The sequence below is a fragment of the Pseudophryne corroboree genome, chromosome 5 (assembly GCF_028390025.1).
Source record: "Pseudophryne corroboree isolate aPseCor3 chromosome 5, aPseCor3.hap2, whole genome shotgun sequence".
NCBI classification, from domain to species: Eukaryota; Metazoa; Chordata; class Amphibia; order Anura; family Myobatrachidae; genus Pseudophryne; species Pseudophryne corroboree.
The window spans coordinates 485,024,641-485,047,955 of NC_086448.1; the positions used below are offsets into that span (position 1 = coordinate 485,024,641).

General features: G+C 39.6%; 1 protein-coding gene across 2 annotated transcripts in view; it reads right to left on the reverse strand.

Moving 5' to 3' along the window:
- Positions 1 to 23,315, reverse strand: part of LOC134927888 (cadherin-9-like) — a 372,116-nt gene that overhangs the window by 341,596 nt on the left and 7,205 nt on the right. The window contains exons 2-4 of one of the 2 annotated variants that reach the window (XM_063922970.1): positions 22,542 to 22,616; positions 14,075 to 14,216; positions 2,839 to 3,084 (exon numbers count right to left, since the gene is read on the reverse strand). The gene's annotated coding sequence lies outside the window, so the exon portion shown is untranslated. Of the gene's footprint in view, positions 1 to 2,838; positions 3,088 to 14,074; positions 14,217 to 22,541; positions 22,617 to 23,315 lie in introns of both variants that reach the window. The other variant, XM_063922969.1, reaches the window with a different exon arrangement.

Below are 23,315 nucleotides of genomic sequence, written 5' to 3' on the forward strand. Positions count from 1 at the left end.
AATAATAATAAAAAATATCACAGTGTACAGTGTATATCACATGTCAAAGTACAAGTGGAAAAAAACATTATTACGTCAAAAATGCACCACAGCTAAGGATTAAGTGAAGAAACTGGTCTTTCTTAGGAGAAATATCTGGATCAGATATTCAAGTTAACTGAAGGGGAAAAACAAAAAGTAACTTGTGCCACCATACACATTTAGTGACTCTTCTCGAACTGCATAAATAGTGACAGTCATTGTATTTCACCATTCAAACAATCACAAACAATCAGTGCATATATGATTAGGATAAAACCAAGGATGCTTTAACATGCCATTTTATTTGATAGAGCATTGCCAATTAGGCGCATACACATTTACTAAAGAATAGGTCAGTACCTTGGTCGTGGATACTAGGACAAAGAGTAAACACAAACACAGCAAACATAATGGAGTAAGAAATCTTTTGGCACTCTAATATAAAAAAAGAAAACATGATGCACTTGGACAAGCATAACTGGAATAACATCTATAAAGTATAATGTTTTGAATACCTAAACTAAATTTATAAGCAATGTCAACCAACATCTGGCACTGAAGTTCAGCAATGGTTTGTGATCAAGTTTTTACCAATGCAAAAACTATGCAGTACAAAATACATTTTGATATTATAGGTTTTAAAGTTTACATTTTATAACAAGAAACAAATGCAGAAATTCAGTACAGTACAGTGTTTTGCATTTATGGCTTATAAACCTATCTTATGTGGATAATATACGTATTAGATGGCTAATCATAGATTATACAGACATGCTTGCAGAATAATTACAATGAATACTAAAGGGGATTTTCAAGATGGTTATCTGCAGCTCAATTAAAGATTATTGTGTGGGAAAGGGACATTTACCAATTTAAATTGTAGTCAATCATTGCAAGTGCTAAACAGTACTTATTTGCATTCAAAACTTAAACATTCTCTCTGCATAATTAACCAATAAAAGTAATATCATAAACCTGAACATAATGCTTAAAGAATATAGAAAGTGCAATGTGACAAATGCAATGTAACCTTGAAAAAGATACATTTTCCATATAATAAGCTGTCAATTCAGTCACGATCAGACCTTTATATAATTGCTTTAGACCTCTTACTGCCCTTGATTCAACTATTGTGCTCAGAAAGTCTACTCCTAGTTCAAGAATGAAGAGTAGATATAAATGATTACTCACAATTACATTATCTTTTTTGAAGTTGAAAAAGGAAATCTAATTACTATGTCTTTCAACAGTCGTGCCTGCAATTTTAATGACTGACTGAACTGCTATTTTGTCTGAACGATGTACCATTGGTAAATATTTTATTTTGAAATATTGTGAAATATACATCTTTCCATTCAAAAGAATCTATTAATACTTTTTATTCAAACACATTTAAACAATACAATGTTTTCTGTTTCCATAATCTTACAAATTTTATCAAGTCTATTGTTCTTGAGTGCAGTATTAGTTACTGCTAAAGTAACATTCTTTAAGCACTTATATTCCATTTCAGTGCATTCAAGGACTTTCAAATCTAACATACTTGTAGCATTTTGTAGCAAAAAAAAGAGAAAGATAAAAAAAATAAAGGCTGGTGTAACACATATGCTTTCTATTCCACCTTTAATCACAAAGTATAATTACTACAGCACACTAAATATAACTTTCCAATTGAAATGCATTACATTTGAGCAGAGACTGTCAAAGAGAACATTTTAATTGTGAGTTGTGAATTTCAAAGTGCTGTACTTTTTGTGGCTGTGGTAAAGAAACTTTAAAAATGAGGCATTGGGACTTTAAAAAATGCTAGCACAAAATGACTCATGTGGCACCACCATTAATGCGTCTATTTTCAATAGATTTTATTTCTTAACATTTTGATTAGCTCAATGAATGTATTTCTCACCCTATGTGCAATATTTAATGGGACATCAAAGCAAAGTAGGTCGCGCTCTATTAAGTACATTGTCACAATTGTAAAAAGCTATTTTGGCTATACATTCAGTAAAATAAAATAAAATGTGAGTTAATGCATTAAAATATATTTTAGAAAGTGACAGTTTTAGAGTAGTCTATTTAAAATAAATAAATAAATAAATAAATAAATATGGTGCAACAGTTCCTTCCAATCTCAGTAAACATTGATTTCTCTACAGCTGGCATTCATCATTTCATGTTCAGGGCCTTCAAGGTAACAAGAAATATGCAATTACACCAATTCTACTATATATTGCTGGCAAGACAAAATACTGCATCATGTAATTGTATTCTGCTGAATCATTTGATTTCTTAATGTTTCTGCTCTATGGCAGGATTAGTGCTGATCTGTCCAATAAAATCTAAAGAAAGGTCAGAAATACCTTTAGATAACATATTGTAAATATGTTCACATTCTGTAAGTCAGTCTGCTTTGCCTAGTGTAGCAAAAGTGTCCTCATCCTTTATTTCTATAGGTATTCATTTTCTGATGGTACTTTACCTTAACCTGTCAAAGCAATACTTTCCTTACATGAGACAACACTTTTAGCTCATGCTATAAATGATTGTAAAATACAGTAGCATTTCAAAAGCAAATCACCCATGCTTCAGTCATTGAACTACGGTATATGCACATCAAGAAATAACACAATGTGAAATTCATTTCTTAGTTCATAACTTAAAAGACTTGTAGTTGATAAGTGATTATCCTTAGACTTAATTCTAAACATATTATCACATAAATGTAAATAGTTAATACATATTATAAATGTCTATGTACATATTTGAAGATATACTTCAGTAAATGAGAACTCTAATAACATTGTGTCAGACACTTACCTTAGTACAAAGTATGTATACACATTAAGTATATTAATCTATGTCCAGCAGGATGCTGTCATTGCATTCTTCCCAAAGCTTACAGTATAGTAACTTCACAGCTATATCTGTTCTTATCAAGAGGATCCCTCTTCCAATGTTATTGTAACTCTGACAAGCAAGCAATTGCAGTCAAATAGGCTATCTGATTGGTTTCCATTCAAAGCTTCTGATTCATTTACAAGTCGCAGAGTTGAGGAGATTGTGCTGCTGATAGAAAAGCAGTATTCAGCATGGGTGATAGCTAGCGAAGGATGAGAGATAGAGAGAAATCTTGTCTGCACACAGAATGATTTGCAAATGAATAGGGTGGGTAGCAACACAGAGGAGGGGTTTCTTAAAGACTACTTTGTAACAGACTGGATCTATCCCAGTTAATCAGCCTCATCTAATCTGCTTTCACGGACAATACAGGAGCTACCAGAATCTCTCTCTCTCTCTCTCTCTCTCTCTCACTCTCATTCATTTCTACATAACCAGAACAATGACATGCAAACATAGTACTGTAGTAAATGCAGTTCTTATTTATTCATAAAAATCATACATATTATCAGATTACAATGTCAAACTGTTAGGACATATTGTATTTCAATCTGATCTGTACAGTGTCTAGCCTTTAGTCACTGCATAGTTAAAGCTATTTTTAGATCTGTTGGTGTAAATGAAAGCAATCCACCATAGAGAGTCAGAAAAATACTGGAAACACATACTATACCAAATATTAAATACACCAGTTAAATAGCAACTAGTTGCTGCAATTTAGTCAGGATTTACCATATGCAGAACTTCATTTCACTTTTTTATATTTCAGATCCTAAAATTTGTACTGTTCTGGAAAATAGCAGAGTTCGTCCAGTTTTATGAAAAGCACCAAAAAATCAATTTAAAAATCAATACAGTACATCTAAATATATATTGTTTTACTATATATTCCCTTTTAATTTCTTTAATAATTATAATTATATTTGTGTTATGCATTAATTTACTTACTACTAAAATATTTATCAACAAATTATATTTTAAGGAATATCACTCAGCTAAAAAAGTGAAAAGTATACCACCTCTTATTTAGCACATAATGATAACCATTATTCAAGTACATATTAAGTGTTCAACCTAAACGTGTTTTACAGTGATGATTAATACGGAAATCTGTATGACAAATATAAATGAAAATAATAAACACAATTTAAAATAGATTGCTTGTATAATAGTCCGCATAGAAGCCACATTATGAATTTACAACCTACTGTAACACAGAGATAGGGATAATAATTTAACAATACATGCAAGTACATTGAATGACTATAGGATCATTTTATTAGCTTGGCCACTTGTAAAGATGTACCCCCAAATTAGGCTGAACAGGCCCTTTTGCTACGTCACAGAAATTGTGACTAAGTCACATCATGTGTCCCGCTACACACTTTTTCATAGAATATACATCTTATTCTCAAGGCTAATGCAACAAAAGTACAGCCCACTGGTACCTAGGATACCGGCACTGCCATTGCATAAGACTGTTGTGTAACCAGTGTAAAAAGGCAAAAGATTGCAAACCAAAGGAAAAGAATATGGCCCTATCTAATGGGTAATATCTAAGTTAGCTTAGCAAAGGCAGGTAGCTACTGCTTCGTATATATGTCTTTCCTGTCTCTTTTTAGCTTGTCTCACAGGAGAGTATGGAATTTTCTTTATTTTGTTAGTGAGCAGATCAGTTGAAGAAGGTACTGGGGATTTCTTTGCATTACCCACATAGTCGGAGTATACATAACTAAAATAGTGGATGTGATGTATGGTCATGCTGATAAAGACATTTCATTCATATTTTTTGTACATTGTTCTGGTGCACAGATTTAATGCTGATTTCTTTAATACCAGGAAACAATAGTAATTCACTTGGAATTATCATTTGTTCTGCAAAGGTGGACATAGAGCCAGCACCAAAGAAAATTAAATGGACTAACTCAAAGCAAGTTCAAATAATTATTATTGTATCTTTATGTTAACAGTGTAGTAAAGTTTTCTACTTTTCTATTGTAGTACTCTGTCTAAAGTAACTGGGAGGCTGGACCTGTAAAACAGCCTTCAAAATGTGTGGGCTTGTAAAACAGGATTACAGAACCAACTGATTTGGAAGAACAGCTGTGTGTTAATTGCTCTGTACAGTACATCTCCACAAACTGTACACTAAACCACCAGAGAATGTTTAAGAATTATCTGCATGGATATTGCCACTATTTATACAGTAATTTAAGGATCTATTTACTCAGCATAATGTGGAGGTGACTAGATCGTTGACAAATTGTCCTCTCTTGAGACATCAGCTTTACTTTATTTTGAGTCAGTTGAATCTCTAGAAAAATAGGAACATAGAATGTGATGGCAGATAAGAACCACTTGGCCCATCCAGTCTGCCCCTTTTTTACCATACTTTACCTCAAACCTTATTTGATCCTTATTTATTTGTAAGGTTATCCTTATGTCTATCCCACGCATGCTTAAATTGCTCTACTGTTTTAGCCTCTACCACCTCTGATGGGAGGCTATTCCACTTATCCACTACTCTTTCTGTGAAGTAATTTTTCCTCAGATTTCCCATGAACCTACCTCCCTCCAGTTGCATTGCATGTCCTCATGTTCTAATACTTCTCTTCATTTGAAGAATGTTTCCCCCCTGTACTTTGTTAAAACCCTTGATATATTTGAATGATTCTATCATGTTGCCCATTTCCCTTCTCTGCTCCATACTGGGTATGTTTTGTGATGTAGGCCATGCACCATTTTAGTTGCCCTTCTTTGTACAGTCTCTAATGTATTAATATCCTTTTGAAGATATGGCCTCCAGGATTGAACACAGTACTCTAGATGAGGCCGTATCAATGACCTATACAGTGGCATTATTACTTCTTTCCTACTGATGCTGATTGCTCTCCCGATACAACTAAGCATCTGACTAGCCTTTCTCATTGTTTTGTTATATTGCTTAACTTCCTTTAAGTCATCTGAAATAGTGACTCCTAGATCCTTTTCCTCCTCAGTAGTTTCCAGTATAATGCCATTAATACTATATTTAGCTTTTGGATTTTTGAGACCCAAGTGCATGATTTTGCATTTTTTGGCATTAAACTGTAATTGCCACACTCTTGACAATTCCTCTAGTCTACATAGATCAACAATCATTCGTTTTACCCCTCCTGGTGTGTCTACCTTGTTGCATACCTTTGTGTCATCTGCAAAAAGGCATACTTCCCTTTAATACCATTTGCAATGTCACCAATAAAGATATTAAAAAGCACTGGTCCATCTACAGATGCATGGAGTACTCCACTGTAGAAATGGAAGAATCTTCAGAGAACAAAGATTTACAGTAAAAAGAGAATTCAAGGCATATAATTGTAGAGCTGGTGGATATGTTATTGAAACATCTACAGAGGTAAGGACAGATGTGTATAAACCTGTGTCTTTACTGGATGCATTTTTTTAATGGAGTAGCAAAGAACTATACTGTTTTTTGTCCAGAGAGTCATAAAGGAGATGGTGACTAATGAGTGGGGCAAATGACAATTTACAGTAGTTCCAAAAGACTATTAATGATATACCCATTTATTTATATATTAATGCCCTTAAGTGTGATGATATCCCTAAAATATATGCTGCCATGGACATACCTTTGGAAAAATGGAGGACTTCTAATGGATGCAATGGATTAGAAAATTAAAATTAAAATTAAAATATAAATTGGATGTGTCTTAAATTTTAACTAGTAAACAGGAGTGCTGTAAATATGGCATCTGTTTCTGTAGCATTAAGAATTTGGGACATCCAGTGGCAGAATTATTGTTAAGTACAGATGTATCCTCATACATAATTGGTACAGTTGCACCAAACAGCTTCTCTCAGCACGCAGGATTCTGTGAGACTCTGCGAGCAACAGGAATCTTTTTTGCTCAAAATGTGTTTTAGTCACTGAAAACATGTTGAATGTAGATACACCAGGATACTGTCCTTATTAATTTGATATGTGACACATATATCTGTGTGCAACTGAATCTCTGAATCTGTATACAAGGTGCTATGAGGCAGTGGCCACTGCTTTTTGCCATGCTAAGATCCATTGTGCTTTCAATATAGACTCAGTCACACACAGATATTCAAGAGTCACATATCAAATGAATGAGCACAGGCTCCTTTTTCTTTGTCAATAAAATATGCCCGATGCTAGCAGAGATGTACAGGGCCTGGTGGCCAGTGCCGGACTGGGGCATGAAGGGCCCACCGGGGGATTCAGTGGTGGGGGCCCATGTTTATGGGTGTGGTCAGTCTCCAGGTGGGGGTTTCCCCTGTACCCCTGTGGGCCAGTCCAACCCTGCTGGTGGCTCATTCATGCCAGGCATCTTGTGCTGTGTGTAGTATTGAGGCTAGACACATCTGTATGTTCTTGATTGGTAAGTATCATTGTTCTGTTTAAATGTGAATCCTATTGTATTGTGTTATGTGATGTTGTTGTTTTGCCATGCTACCTGTAAAGGTATCCTGACTAATTGCCCTTCTTGTGTAGGTTTACTTAAACTATTTTATAGTCATATTAAACTTTCATGGCCCTTTTGACTATGTTCCTCTTTCCAAATATTGTTATTCTTTTATTATTATGGCCATGTTTGCTGTATTTTTGGGTTCTAATAAAAAAGACAACTTTGCAAAATTGTTACATACCCACTGCTTCAAGGATCCCCTATGAAATACTTATTTTAGTGTTACATTGCTCACAGTTTGATGTGTTTCCCTTCCCCCACCTATTTATGCAGATTGGAATTGTGCTGGGATGTCTTCTGGCCTTACTGAATGCATGTATTCATTGTTTTCATTGTTTGAAATGGCAATAAAATAATGTCTTTGCAGTTAGTTGATTTCCCAAAAACACCCATGTCAACAATTTCCTGAAATTTCTTTCCTGAAATGTTAAAGGGTTAAGCTTTACTATTACAAGGAAAAGGTAGTTCATCACCTGAAATGCTTTAAACCAGACATTGCTTTTCTCCAGGAGTTGCATCATTACAAAATGATTGAATCAAATAATTCTGTAGTGCAGCACCCCTCTTCAATCTCTGTTCTTGACTTTGCCACCTATTCAGAGCGGGCCCTAGGCATAGGAAAACTAGGCAAATGCCTAGCGCATTTGGTATGCCTAGGGGCACAAGCAGCTTCTGCTGATTAAAATGATATGCAGCATGCCTATATTCTGTGTTACTGCAGCTGTATCTGTACACGAAATGTTACTTTACAGTGTATTCATGGAGATCACTGTAATGTAGCATTTCAAATGCAGATACAGCCACAGTCACACACAGAATATAGACATGCCACATATCATTATAATTAGCAGAAGTTGCTTGTGCATCCAAGCTACATAGTAATGCAAATAAGATATATTTTTGTAAAAAAAAGTTAGCAGAGCTGCCAGCTGACTCTCACCAGTCATCTTCTGCTGCGTGGCATAATGAGGCAGGATGTATGAGGACACATCTGTATCCAAGCAGAGGTCACAGTGTTAGTGGCCGTGTGAGTGCTGTGTGTGGGTGGGTTGGTTGTGCAGTAGTGTTCAGCATATGTGTAAGTTGTGTACGTTGTGTGTGTCATTATGTGCATCAGGGAATTAATAAAGGTTGGCATAATGTATAAGTCCATATAATGTATAAGACCATACCCCTATGTTCACGCCCAATCTCGTCCGATCTTGGAAGCTAAACGGAGGTGGGCTGGGTCAGTACCTAGATGGGTGACCTCTAGGGAATACCCAGTGAGGTAGGGAGACTCTCTTCCCCGTGGAAACCACACCAACAGCAGTATCACCACTAATACTTCATCCTCTTACTCATTTACTTCTATTCGTTATTCTCTTCATCAATTACAGTGGTTAATTGCTAGAATTGCTAGAATTGTTACCCAGTGTGTGGGCTCTCCCACTCACGAATGTAACCCAATTTAGGGCCACATCAATTCAAACACAGTTTGCACAGATCTTGGGCAGATGGAAGCAGCTTAATATGTGGCTACCTTCCAATATGCACTTATCCAGGTATAATTAAGATCTGGACATGCCTTCATTTTGGGAGACCTACAGTATTTCTCCAGTCGGCATATCCACGGAAGTGTTTTGTTTAACCTGTTGTGTTTAGTCCCCTTGCATTTTAAAGAGTAGACAATAAAGACTTCATTAATTCTCAGACATATCACTTGTTAATTAACATCTAGTTTTCTACAAGAGTGCGCCCAAACAAGAGTCATACTTTTCTCTTTCTGTACGTATAATGTATAAGTTGTATTGTGTTTATACGGACAATTATGTGTGCCATATGTGTAAGGGCAATTACTGTTTGGTATTATGTGTATAAATGCATTACTAATGTGTGGCATTATGTGTATAAGGTGCTCTAATGTGTGGCATAACATAGAAAGGGCACTACTGTGTGGTCTAATGTGACTAAAAAGCAATATGGTCTGTAATCTGAATTAGGGGCAATTCAGTGTGATGTAAATGTGAATATTATTATTATTATTATTATTATTATTATTATTATAATCCTTTATTTATATGGCGCCACAAGGGTTCCGCAGCGCCCAATTACAGAGTACATGTGCACATAATCAAAACAGGAAAACAGTGACATACAGTTGAAGGCAATAAAGGACAAGTACAGGGTAACTAAGCATTACTACACCAGTAGATGACATAGAGATAAATTCCAAGGTGGCCAAAAAACTGTGGGATTTGGGCAGTTGAGGATTATTAAAGTAAGAAAAGGATAAGCACATGAGGGAAAAGGTCCCTACTCATGAGAGCTTACATTCTAAGTGGAGAGGTAGACAGACAGGGGTGACACAGATGGGGTACATAGAGAGCATGGAACAGAGGGTTAGGCTGAGATTTGGCTGGGTTTGGTAAAGAAGTGGTTCTTAAGAGCCCGTTTGATGTTTTGTAGAGAGGTGGAGAGTCTGAAGGGGAGAGGTAAAGAATTCCAGAGAAAGGGAGCAGCACGTGAAAAATCATGGAGATAGGAGTGGGAGGAAGTAATCAGAAAACAGGAGAGTCGGCATACATTAGCAGAGCGAAGAGGATGGGTGGGAGAGTAAAGGGAGATAAGGTCAGAGATGTAAATGGGAGAGGAGTGGGTGAGTGCTTTGTAAGTGAGTGTGAGAAGTTTGAATTGGATTCAGAAAGGGAAGGGAAGCCAGTGAAGGGCTTGTAGGAGGGGGAGGTGGATGTAGTGTGTTTGGTGAGGAAGATGAGAGGTAATTGTCAGGGAGGCCAGTTAGGAGGAGATTACAGTAGTCCAGTCTGGAAATAATCAGTGAGTGAATAATGATCTTAGTGGCATCCTAGGTGAGAAAAGGTCTGATCCTGGAAATGTTTTTGAGATGAAAATGACAGGTTTGTGAAAGGTGCTGAATGTGTTGTTTGAAGGAGTGTTTATGCCAAGACAGCAAACTTGAGGGATAGAGAAGATAGTCATGCCATCAATGGATAATGAGATTGTGGGAGGTGAGGTTGTGCGGGAGGGTTTGAAGATGATCAGCTCAGTCTTAGACATGTTGAGTTTAAGAAAGCGCTGGGACATCCAGAAAGAGATAGCAGAAAGACAGTTGGAGGTACGAGTGAGGAGAGCGGGGGAGAGATCAGGGGAGGAGTGCTATATTTGAGTGTCATCAGCATAGAGGTGGTATTGGAAGTTAAAAGAACTAATGAGTTCACCTAGAGAGGACGTATAGAGAGAGAAAAGGAGAGGACCAAGAACAAAGCCTTGGGGGACACCAACAGTTAATGGAAGTGGTGGGAGGTAGCATCATGAGAGGAGACAGAGAAGGAATGATCAGAGAGGTAGGAGGACAGCCAGGAGAGGTCAATATCAGAATAAGGAATTATTACTATGAGGAGTAATGTATATAAGGTAAAGTGGTACTACTGTGTGATGTAACGTTAATAAGGGACACTATCACATGATAAAATGTGAATAAAGTTTCACTACTGTGTGGCATAATTTGAAGTGGGAGTCCTATTGTGTGGCCATGTCCCTACTCAGCAAGAACACACCCCTTTTTTAGCTGTGCAACAATTGTGCACACTTCCTTTTTAAAATATAGGGGGTAAAAGCACCAAAATGAGGACTGCTATGGGTGAGGGGTGATGATGCTGGGAAAGGTGTGCAGGGTCATACGCAGAACTAGTGGCGGTGCTATGGGGCATCAGCCAAGTTCTTGCCTAGGGCATCATATTGGTTAGAGCCAACTCTGCACCTATTTCACATCCAAAATTGACTCCATATGACAGGACATCAAGTCCCAACAGACACTGAGCAACCCACCTTCTCCATTCCCTGAACCCCTTCGGCTTCCGTACTTCCAACTCTAACATCATTCTTCCTGTATCTGGTGAGGAAGTCAATGCCCTCATACATTCCTCACCCCACTCCACCTCCCCACTTGACTTTATGCCTTCCCAGCCTCCTCTCTACTTCTGCATGTTCCCATCTTGTCCATCTCCTCAATAACTCCCTGTAATCAGTAGAGATGAGCGTAATTAGGCACTGTTCCCTCTGCCCTCAAGCATGCTCTTTTCTCCCCTATTCTTAAAAAACCTAACCTTGACCCAACCACTCTCTCAAACTACCGACCCATCTATCTCCTCCTTTTTGCCCCAAACTCCTTGAGCGTTTAGTCTACAACCACCTCACTGCCTTTCTTTCCTCCAGCTCACTGCTTGACCCATTCCAGTCCAGTTTATGTAGTCTCCATTGCAATGAAACTGCCCTCACAAAAGTCTGCAATGACCTCCTATCTGCTGAATCCAAGGTCCAATACTCTCTGTTTATTCTCCTTGACCTATCTGCTGCATTTGACACTGTGGATCACCCTCCCTCCTGCAATATCTTTACTCCCTTGGTCTGTGTGATGCTGTCCTCCTTCCTTTCTGACCATTCCTTCTCTGTATTCTCTCATGACTCCACCTCCTGTGCACTTCCTCTACCATTAGGTGTACCCCAAAGAAGCTGTTCTTGGGACTCTCCTTTTCTATCTCTCTACACATCCTGTTTAGGTGAGCTCATTAGCTCTTTTGACTTACAATATAATCTCTAGGCTGATACTCAAATCTATCTTTCCTCCCCTGACATCTCCCCCACTCTCCTCACCCTTATTGCCAACTGTCTCTGTGCTATCTCTTCCTGGATGTCCAAGTGCCCTCTTAAACATAACATGCCTAAGAGCTGATTATCTTCCCTCCCACCTGCATAACCTTACCTCCAACAATTGCATTATCTACTGATGGCACTACTGTCTCCTCTAGCCCCCAAGTGTGCTGTCTTGTAGTAATCATTTACGCCTCCTCTCCTTCAAACCACACATTCAGTGCAGTTTCCATCTCAAAAACATTTCCAGGATCAGACCTTTTCTAATCCAGGATGCTACTAAAACACTCATCCACTCACTGGTCATCTCCACATTGTACTACTGTAATCTCCTTTCTGGCCTCCCTGATATATGCCTCTCTCCACTCCAATCTATCTACAATGTTGTTGCCCATTTCATCCCCCTTTACCAAACGTACAACAGCCACCTCCCCTCTCTTACAATAACTTGTACTTGTCCTATATTTTCTCAAACTGTAAGTGCTTTATTTTTCTTTGCTCATTTGTTTATGTACTCTGTAATGGGTACTGCAGATCCCTTGTGGCACCATATAAATAAAATATAATAATGATGATAATAATAATTATTATTATTATTATTATTATTATTATTATATTTTCTTATCAAGCAACAAGGTGTAGGGAAATTGTTTAGTAAAAATATATCCTATGAGATCTTGGGGGAACTAGCAGATCACCAAGGATGCCATATGTTCTTAAACTTTTAACTGAAGGGAAACAAAATGATACGGCACTAGCTTGTTTATATGCGCCACTGGCACCAATAATAAACACAAATCCTGCTGTGTTTACATGTTTTCATGGTTTGTCTGAAAATGATCTTGTGTAAAAGGGTGATTTTAATGTTACAGTGTAGGGTGCTTCAGATAGTTTAAGGCGTTCAAATGGGAAAGGTGGGTTGGTGATGCACCATCAACTTTGTGACTCTTCACAGACTCTGGTAAATTGATAGATCCATATAGATATTTATATCCGATTTCAAGCGAATATTCTTTCTATTTTCACCCACAATGTACATTTTCAGGATTGGACTATTGGTATGTATATGATGCCTTGCTCCATAGAAAAGAAGATTCTAGTATTGATAGTATTTTGATCTATGATCTTGCTCCAATGTGGTTCACCCACACGCTTACTTCTCCAACTATTTCCTAATTTATTTGTAATTTCCCTGATTATTTAATTTTTTAAGATGACTTTAAACAACTTGAATACCATTTTCAAAATTGTTTTGATTATAATATAGAGTATAGCTACTATATAACGCTTTACTGGGCCACCTCTGAACCTATCTTGTCTGTTTATATAATTACTTATGCAGGTCCGGTGAAGTGTCTCTCTGCACCCTAGGCAAAGCTTCAGCCTAGAGCTCCTGAACCTGCAAAACACCACCACCACCTTCTGGAAGGGAGATGCAGGTGGCCACTAGGTGTGCTGGGGTGAATTGCATCATTATATATACACAGAAATAGGACAACACTCAAGGGGGTAAATTTACTAAGGTGGGAGATTTTTAGAACTGGTGATGTTGCCTATAGCAACCAATCAGATTATATCTATTATCTGCTAGAAGTAGCTAGATAAATGGTAAGTAGAATCTGATTGGTTGCCATGGGCAACATCACCAGTTCTAAAAATCTCCCACCTTAGTAAATTTACCCCAAGGTATTTTAAAATGATAAAATATATTGTAAACAAAGTCACAACATTTTGTGACTTTGCTCACAATATACTTTCACTTTAAAAGTCTTTGATTGCCATCTGTTCATTATGAACACATGCTAGCTGGCATGTTAGGAATTATATAGGACATTGAAGCCAATTTCACACATATATATATATATATATATATATATATATACACAGACAAAGATTGGCGGCACTCACTGACTTTTCAGAAGCTAAAGGACCACAGAAGCCTTCTAGCGCTTAACGTTTTGGTTTATTTCAACCGTCATCAGAAGCAATACACATCTTACAAATAAACATACCTTTATACACAAAAATATCACCACACGTGCATGATCCCCGGAGCCCCGGGGGCGGACATCCGTTTGCGTCATCTCACACTGACAAGCCTGCCCAGCCGATGACGCTTCCCGGTTACTGTGTACACCATCACCATGGAAACATCTACAGAATACATAAAGAGAACCGGCCTCAGTGTTACAAAGTAACTACATATGTAACAATATGACATAAAAGATGTAAAAACTTCATAATCCTTATATCAACAATACTTTTCATTTATCAAGATATATGCGATGCATTAATAACAGTATCTTATCTAGTAAATGTTAATAATAACACCTGACATCCCACGTTATTCATGGGGTAATGAAATAAGTTTTTATAAATATAATATAATAGCAGTTATAGAAAACAGGTGAGAGATAGAGTCTCGTTTAGGCCAAAGGGAAACACCGTATTTAAACGGTGTATCCATCGTGCTTCCCTTTGGAGTAACAGCCTTGCTCTATCCCCCCCTCGTTTGGAAGGTGGAACATGGTCCAGCATTTTGTACCTCAGGGATGACAAATTATGCCTGCATTCCTTAAAGTGTTTGGCAACAGGCTGATCAATCTGCTTGCCTTCTAAGATTTGTTTGATGGCACTCCTGTGCTGGGTCATTCTCTCTTTAAATTGGCAGGTAGTTTTGCCAGTATAATACAACCCACAGGGACATTGCAGACAGTAAACTACAAATTTGCTTGTGCACGTTAATACAAGTGAGATCATAATGCGCTGACCTGATTGCGGATGTAAAATGTAATCACCCGTTTCCAAATAAAGGCAAGTGGTACAGCCTGTGCATTTGTAGTTGCCAGGTTTTTTCGTTAGAAATGTGGTATGGGTCTTAGAGGCAAACTGTGAAATGTCTGTGTGAACAACCATATCTCGGATATTGCGACCACGCTTATAGCATGGTAACAATCTATGTGCCGACAAGCTGGATAGGTCTGGATCCGTTTGAATAATAGGCCAGATCCTTTTTGCCGTGCCCATGATTTTGTGACTCGAGTTGGTATATTCAGTAACACAGATCATGGCTCGATCAGTACTTTTTTCCGATTTGGTGGCAACTGTAACAGGCGGTTCTTTCAATGCCCGTGTCATCGCCTGCTGCAGTAGTTTATTGGAATACCCCCGCTGTAAAAATCTATAAGTTAGCTTCTGCATCTACTCCTTCTTATCATCCGCATCACTGCAAATGCGGTGATTGCGGAGATATTGCGAATATGGAAGACCATTTTTTAACGGTCTTGGGTGATGGCTGGATGACAGTAGAAGACAATTGACATCAGTGGGCTTACTGTACACAGAGGTGACAAATTTATCCTTATTTTTATGGATATTTACATCTAAAAAATGTATACTTTTCAGTTGTACATTAAAAGTAAATTTTATAGAATCATCAATGGAGTTAGCATACTCCATCATTGAAATGAACTCATCTTTGGAACCAGTCCAAAGCATGAAAACATTGTCGATGTAGCGCGTGTACATCGCGATATGAGGACTGAAACGAGTATTGGAGAAAAACATATTTTGTTCAACATTAAACATGAAGGCATTTGCATATGCCGGAGCTGTGCAAGAACCCATTGCGCAGCCCTGCAATTGCCTAAAGAATTCATTATTAAAAAGGAAGTAATTGCGATGTAAAGTTAACCAAATCAGAGACATAAAAAAATCAATATCTGGGCCTGTAAAGTGTATATTATCCCTGATTAAAGCTTGAACTGCTTGTAAACCACGTTCACGTGGGATACTAGTATATAGGCTTACTACATCGGCTGTACAAAGCCAACATTAATCAGCAGAGATGACAATTTCATTTAATTTCTTCAAAAATGTGGTAGTATCTTTTAGATATGTTGCCTGATTTTGAATTACTGTTTGCAAGAAATAATCAATATATTTAGCTACCTGTGAATACAACGACTCTCTCGCTGAAATGATCAGACGCCCTGGTGGTTGTACCGCATCCTTGTGCAGCTTGGGGATCATGTATAACACAGGTATATGGGGTGAAGTAACAATTAAGGCTGATGACACTTGTTTAGAAATAATTCCCCCTTCAATTGCCTGATCTAATATCCCATGTAATTCCTGCAAATATTCCTGCGTTGGATCCATTGCTAATTTAGTATAAACATCAGTGTCACTCAATTGACGATATACTTCAGCCTTATAGTCGGCTATATCCTGAATCACTATGCCCCCACCTTTGTCAGCGGGGCGCACTGTGATATCAGTATAAGCCGACAGATCCTTTAAAGCTTTGCGTTCAGCCATAGTTATGTTTGAGGGAAACTGATCAACTTGTAAAGCACAATCCTCAATACAACAAGACATAGTTTTAGTAAACGTTTTTATAGCTGGATTGTTAGAATAAGGATCAAACACTGATTTGGCCACCACAGGACAACCAGTAGTTCTCACAGATTCATCACTGCATCTATCATTAAAGAATTCTTTCAAACGTAGTTGCCTATTAAAACGACTTAAATCGATCTTACTCTCAAATACCTTGTGGGAATTTGTCGGCACAAAATTAAGTCCTTTAGACAAAACACTAATCTCAGTCTCTGTTAATGTCCTGGATGAAAGGTTGTAAATTTCTTCTTTGTTTTGGAACTCTTTCCTCCTCTCCCTCTGGCACTGTTTGCCGCGCCGTGTTCTTGCTCTGCAGGGCTGTCTCGCTGGGCCCTGGTTTGTACTCCTAAAGGGACTCGTGATGCTCAGTTTCCTTTATTGCCTGTGAGCTGGTCAGAATCACTATTAGTACCGCCCCTGGAAGTATCCCCCTCTACCGGAAAACGGCGTCTCCTCCTGAAATTTCTCATCATAAAAGATTTCTGTGTGCCTGATGAATTATTCGCCCAAACGTACACCTGGTTCTAAACAAACATCTGTGGGACCAAAAATAACAGGCGCTTAAAATATAAAAATACTCAGCAAGAATACATCCCTGGAATTTGAGAGGATGGTAGAATTTCCAAACTGCATAGGTGACCCTCTTCTTTTTTTTCCTCTTTCTGAAGGATTTTTCAGCCACTCAGGTTTCGCATAAAAGAGAAATGGTATATATATGTGTAGAAATGTTTCAAACAATACACAAGTCTCTTTAGATGTGAGAAATGTTCACACTGTGAAGGTGATGCACATCCACTAAAAGGGCGTACCCAAACTCACATCCCAGGTGAAGTGAATAAGCTTATAAAGGTATCTTTTTTATCCACCTCGGTGCCTGGAAATTGTTGATTCAAGTGAAGACCCCCTTTACCAAGAAGAATAGGCGTACCTCACTCACACAAATGGAGGTATGCTTAAAGCATATAAAGGTATCTTTTACACTGTATCAAATGCAGGTAAGGCGTACCCTACTCACAGCAAGGATGATTATGTTCAAACGCATCTGGGTTTCTTTAACTGTATAACCGTGTTGATCATTTATATTGATTTTGTGTGTGAATATTCCCACATGGACATCGGACAGAAAAAAGGATTTTAGATCACGATCAATCCAAAAAAAGTATTTATTAAAAAACTTGCCCCATACACTCGGGGTGTTTAACTATACAGTCAATAAAAAAAATTGTGCAAAGGTGCATCAAAATATTGTAGCAGCTTGACATATGCATCCAAAAAAAACACATAAAAAACCACAGAATCCTATGCACAGAAATATAAAAAAAAAATTCTAAAAATGGTTACAGTTCATACCTAGATGGCAAAAACGAAAAGTCCACACTCTCAGCTGGTCAACATGTTTCGGCCTAGCATAGGCCTTTATCAAGATGTCTACAGTTAAAGAAACCCACCTTCACAATGTGAACATTTCTCACATCTAAAGAGACTTGTGTATTGTTTGAAACATTTCTACACATATATATACCATTTCTCTTTTATGCGAAACCTGAGTGGCTGAAAAATCCTTCAGAAAGAGGAAAAATAAGAAGAGGGTCACCTATGCAGTTTGGAAATTCTACCATCCTCTCAAATTCCAGGGATGTATTCTTGCTGAGTATTTTTATATTTTAAGCGCCTGTTATTTTTGGTCCCACAGATGTTTGTTTAAATTGTGTTGTTTTGAACATTTGGTGAGGTTCTTACTTGTGGTGAACGAATTTACGGGCAGCTCTGTTGTCAGCGCCAGTTACCAGGGATTCACAAAATAATTATTTTGTTTTAGTACACCTGGTTCTGTTCGTAGTCTTTAACCACAGTGTCATGTTTTTTTGTCTTGAACTTTATGAGATCAGATTTGTATTTGTCCACTTGCTGAGCAAGTTTAGTCAACCAATCACCAGAAGAGTCGGCAGAAATGGTGGGTAAGTATTCATCCTCAAACAATGTAATCTTATGTCGTACTAATTCAAGCTCTCTTGTCGCCTCCTCAACCACAAGCAGGATAAGGTCAAACGATGCCTTGTTTAGAACTGCAGTTCATTTTCTGCAGAACTCTGGGTTATGCCTCCCGATGTTGGGGTTATTCCGAATCCAAAAACCCCTTGGTAGCATCCTCTCTCTGTAATAATCGGACAGAGATACCCCATGTAAAAAGAAGTCAGTTTCACGGTTCTTCAACTTTAGTAACTGTAAATATAGTTGCTCCACTGTGTCAGCAGCAGTAGCAGACGACATCTTCTCTTTGAATGGAATTCTCTCTGCATCGACATCAGATAGTATAAGTTGTTCACCTTGTAATAAAACTGTATGTCGGAATCCAGTCACCTGGTAAAGTGAGTGCCGAATATCTACTACATATATATATATATATATATATATACAGCCCCTCCAACATGACCCACCCCACTAGGTACAAATGCTCTGTTTCTGGACTTCCCTCTTAACTTATGATTTCCATCACCTGTGTTGAACTAGTTAAATTATAAGAAAGCGGTTTCTTCACAGGTGATGGCAATAATAAATTAAGAGGGAAGTCCAGAAACAGAGCATTTTGTACCTAGTGGGGCTGGTCATGTTGGAGGGTATGTATATATACTATGTGTGGGGTCTGATGGGGATATTTAATTGGGTTTGGGTATGGGATGCTGGTGGTCAGAATACCAAGAGCGGCACCCTGACCACCATAATCCCAACATTTTTAATGAAGTTAATTAAATGTACCCCTTTCTCCAACCCTTCCTCCCCTCAGTCTAAGGCTAACCATTCCTGGAATACTAACTTTCAGGATGCCAGCTCTCAGAATTCTGGCATTGGATTCTGGCATTGGTTTCTGGCAGGTGTTGGGATTCAGGTGCCAGTATTCTGAATGCCAGCATCCCATCCACTGGAATGCCAACTACATCCCTTTAATTGTATGTGTATACATATGTGTATGCTCCTTATCTGCAAAGGCAGATGGCTACGCCTTCATGTTAAGGGTCACAGCAGCTGCATGTGAGGTCACACAGCCGCCACGATCCGCCCCACCAATGGTCCGGACAAGCCTCTACTGTCCGGACATCGCCCCTTAAACAGAGCATCGATGCCCATTCATGCCCCCTCCAGGTCTTTAACTGTGTTCTGAAGAGAAAGCAGTTTAGGACCTTGCACATGTGCGTACTGGTGTATACGCATGCCCAGATGTGCAAATATTGCTTCATAGCGATGTTTGCACATCAGCAACAGGGTCTGAATCAGGCCCTATATGGGGTGGCCAGAGAGGGAAGAGAACATACTGTGTGATATTGCTCATCGAGCTTATTGCACAGTATGCACCCACCTTTACACAGACACAAATTTAGGTAAATAATAGTTTTGAAATATACAAATAAACAATAACAAAGAGGAAAACAAATAAAAAAGTGCTTTCAAAATGATGCCCATCTCATCTTTCTCAGCCTCCATAATGTCCTTATGGAGTATTCATACCTTAGTGTAGCTAACCCAACTGGTAGGGAAGCTGTTTACCCCAACACCATCTCAAACTCACACCCCACATCCATACCAACATACTGTAAGTGCAAATTAACTCTAACATCAGGCCTTAATTATAGAAGTGGTGACAAGGTCGGTCAAACATTGGGGGGCCCCACAAACTGGCCCCCATTCAGCCACCGGCAATGATAATAAAATCGGAGCACAGCATTTAGCGGTGTCTCCAGTCTATCCCCCTCTTCAGCTGCCGATGAGCTCCTCACACTGCCCAGGTCAGTCTCGCGGGAAGTCAAATCCCATGAGACACTGTCCCATAGCCGCCTGCAGCCACTGTGAAGATAAAGCATAAAGAGGATCAGCGCACTTACCCGGTGGATCCCTGCTCCATCTCTGGCTGAAGGGGTGTGCTGTGTGTGCATCCGTGTCACCAACTGCCCCAATGTATCACTAACTATTATGCGGGGGGTGGAATGTGGGTACACATCAATGTTATTAGTGGGGCCCCACCTCTTTAGTTGCCCTGGACCCCCACAAACCTTAATCTGGCACTGCCTAACATCCTCTCCCAAGTTGTGTACCACCTTTAATAAAACCGTGTCTTGTCACTGGGGAGTTCCAATCTATTCCTGCTTACTGTATATTGTGTTTTGAGGATACCAGCAAAGCTGTGAAGTCATTGACCACAATATTCAACAGTTTTCCCCCCCACTAATTTCTGCTCATGAGCTGATGAGATGCAAATAGAAATAAGTGTAACAGTTATAACACTGCACCCTTGACTGTTACATGTGTAACTGCTATCTCTCCTATTTATCCTTGAGTGCCTAAACCCAGATCACAATTTTCGGATTTCCCAACACCAGAGTGGACCTGGGAACACCCTGGGGATGCTTTGGCTAGTTATCATACATACCTGTCACATTTAAATACATGCATTAACAATATTTACACTACATCATATTAAGTTGATACAGTACATATACACTTGAATCCTCAGGGCAAAAGACAAATAGCAGTTTATTGTTCATCTTATTCACTGAGAACAAACAACCTGCTAGTGTTAGTATTAATAAGCCATGTTATCACCATATGACATGACAGAGAAATACAATTTGAATACAATCCTGAAATGAATGTCCCCACTTTTATCTACACATACTACACTCTATGGGGTCTATTCATGAAGCAGTGAAAAGTGTGAAGAAGTGAGCCATGGCAACCAATCAGCATTGAAGTAACATTTCTAATTTGCATACTATACAATTGTACAGAGCAGCTGATTGGTTGCCATGGGCACCTTCTGGACAGGCTCACTTCTCCACACTTTTCTCTGCTACATGAATAGACCCCTATAACTTTACCCGATATCCCCAATCCCCTATTTCCAGATGCAATGTCTTGCTCAATTATGCACATATACTGTAGGCATCCAATTAATAAATAATCTACAAAATGAGCTTCTTTCTTCGTTCTTAACACTGGATTCTGTTAGTCAGTGATGCCCCATGTTGCTACTGTTATTAAGGATCTGGAGCTGGCTGAGGGCTACTGGACTAAATGGGCGGGCAATGTTATCTCTTGCCTGTATCCTGGATGGATTACAGTATGTAGGCTCAAAAGGGGGATATCTCTTATATATTTAGCTTTATGGATTTTCTCATACAATCTTGTAACTGAGGATGCTGAGTGCAGCATACCAGCAGCATCTGTTTCTCTAAGGTGATATAAATCAATTTCTCTTGTCCTACTCCTGTCAACTCAGAAGAATTGTATCTGGCTCTTGTAATGCGGTAAGGAGTCAAGTAGCTTTCACCAACTTATTAACTACTCAGGCTGTAGTGTTCCACTGAGGGCACATAGCTTAGTGTGTGGCTCTGAGAGTATGTTCATATATCAAAAGAGCTGAAGTGGCTAGGTCCCACTCAGAAATAGTATTAAGGGGGGTACTCACGGAGCGATATTCTAAGCAATCTGACTAGATTGCTTAGAATATCGGCAGGATCGCTCCGTGTGTAGCCCCCTCGGCGATAGCGATGCGCGGCCCCGCACATCGCTATCGCCGCTGCTAGATTGGCCTGCATGCAGGCCAATCTAGCGGGTCGCTCACTTCACCCGCTGGGTGAAGTGAGCGGCCCCCCCGTCTCCCCCCGCACGCTCAGCACAGATCGCGCTGTGCTGAGCGGCAGGAGAGATGTGTGCTGAGCGGTTCGCTCAGCACGCATCTCTCCTTGATCGGCCCGTGAGTACTGGGCTTTAGTGTCCTTTGTTCAGTCACTTTCCATCTCCCCCTGTATCAGCTTCTGCTTTATCTACTGTGGGTATGTGCACTCTAATACAGTAACATGCGGTGAGGTCAGAGGCTGAGGAGGCACAAATGGTGGTGGCTCTCAGTGCCAAGAGCCTCTATCACCCCCTACGCAATGCAACTCTTATGTCCCTGCACTACATTCATGCAAACACAGGGAGATAATACATACAGTAATAGCCAGGTCACAGCCATCACCCTGGTGTTGTGAGTAAACTGGCGGATATTAACTTCTGGGTGAGGTGCCCCCATTGCCCCCTCACCTGCACAAACTCAGCTGGCCTGGTGCAGCAGGTTACACAGGGCAATACAGTCATCAGTTATATAGTCAGCAGCACCTGGGAAGGGAGAGCAGAAACATATATGTACACTACATCTCACTACTGTAGCCACACACACACACACCTGTCCCCGCACTCACTACAGATGCCACACACACAACTGTCCCTGCACTCACTACAGAGGCCACACGTCTGTCCCCGCACTCACTACAGATTACACACACTCACACACACCTGTCCCCGTACTCACTACAGATGCCACACACACACACACACACACACACACACACACACACACACACACACACACACACACACAGAGTCCTGTCCCCACACTCACTACAGATGCCAGACAAACATATTCCTGACACACACAGAGTTCATGTTCTGGCAGCAACTAACTGTCACGAACCTCGGGCAGCGGCGACCGCGCTTGTCCCTGCGGGTGGCCTGGTCTGCCCAGCGCCTCTCTTCCCCTGACGGTCTCCGGCTTCAGCGGCGGGTCGGCGCTGCTCTCCGGCGGCTTCCCGGAAGCAAGGACGCCGCCATCACAAGCGAGGGCAAGGAGGCGGAGCAGGTCTGACGTCACCTGCCTGCTCCGCCAATCAGGCTAGGGCGGGGAATTTAAAATCAGATACCAGGCAGAGATCCGGGGCCTGAGTATCTTCGTTTCTCCTGCGGAAGCTGTGATTCCAGAGCTCCCTCGTCCCTGCAAGCATCCTGTGCTTCCAAGCATCCTGTGCCTCCAAGCATCCT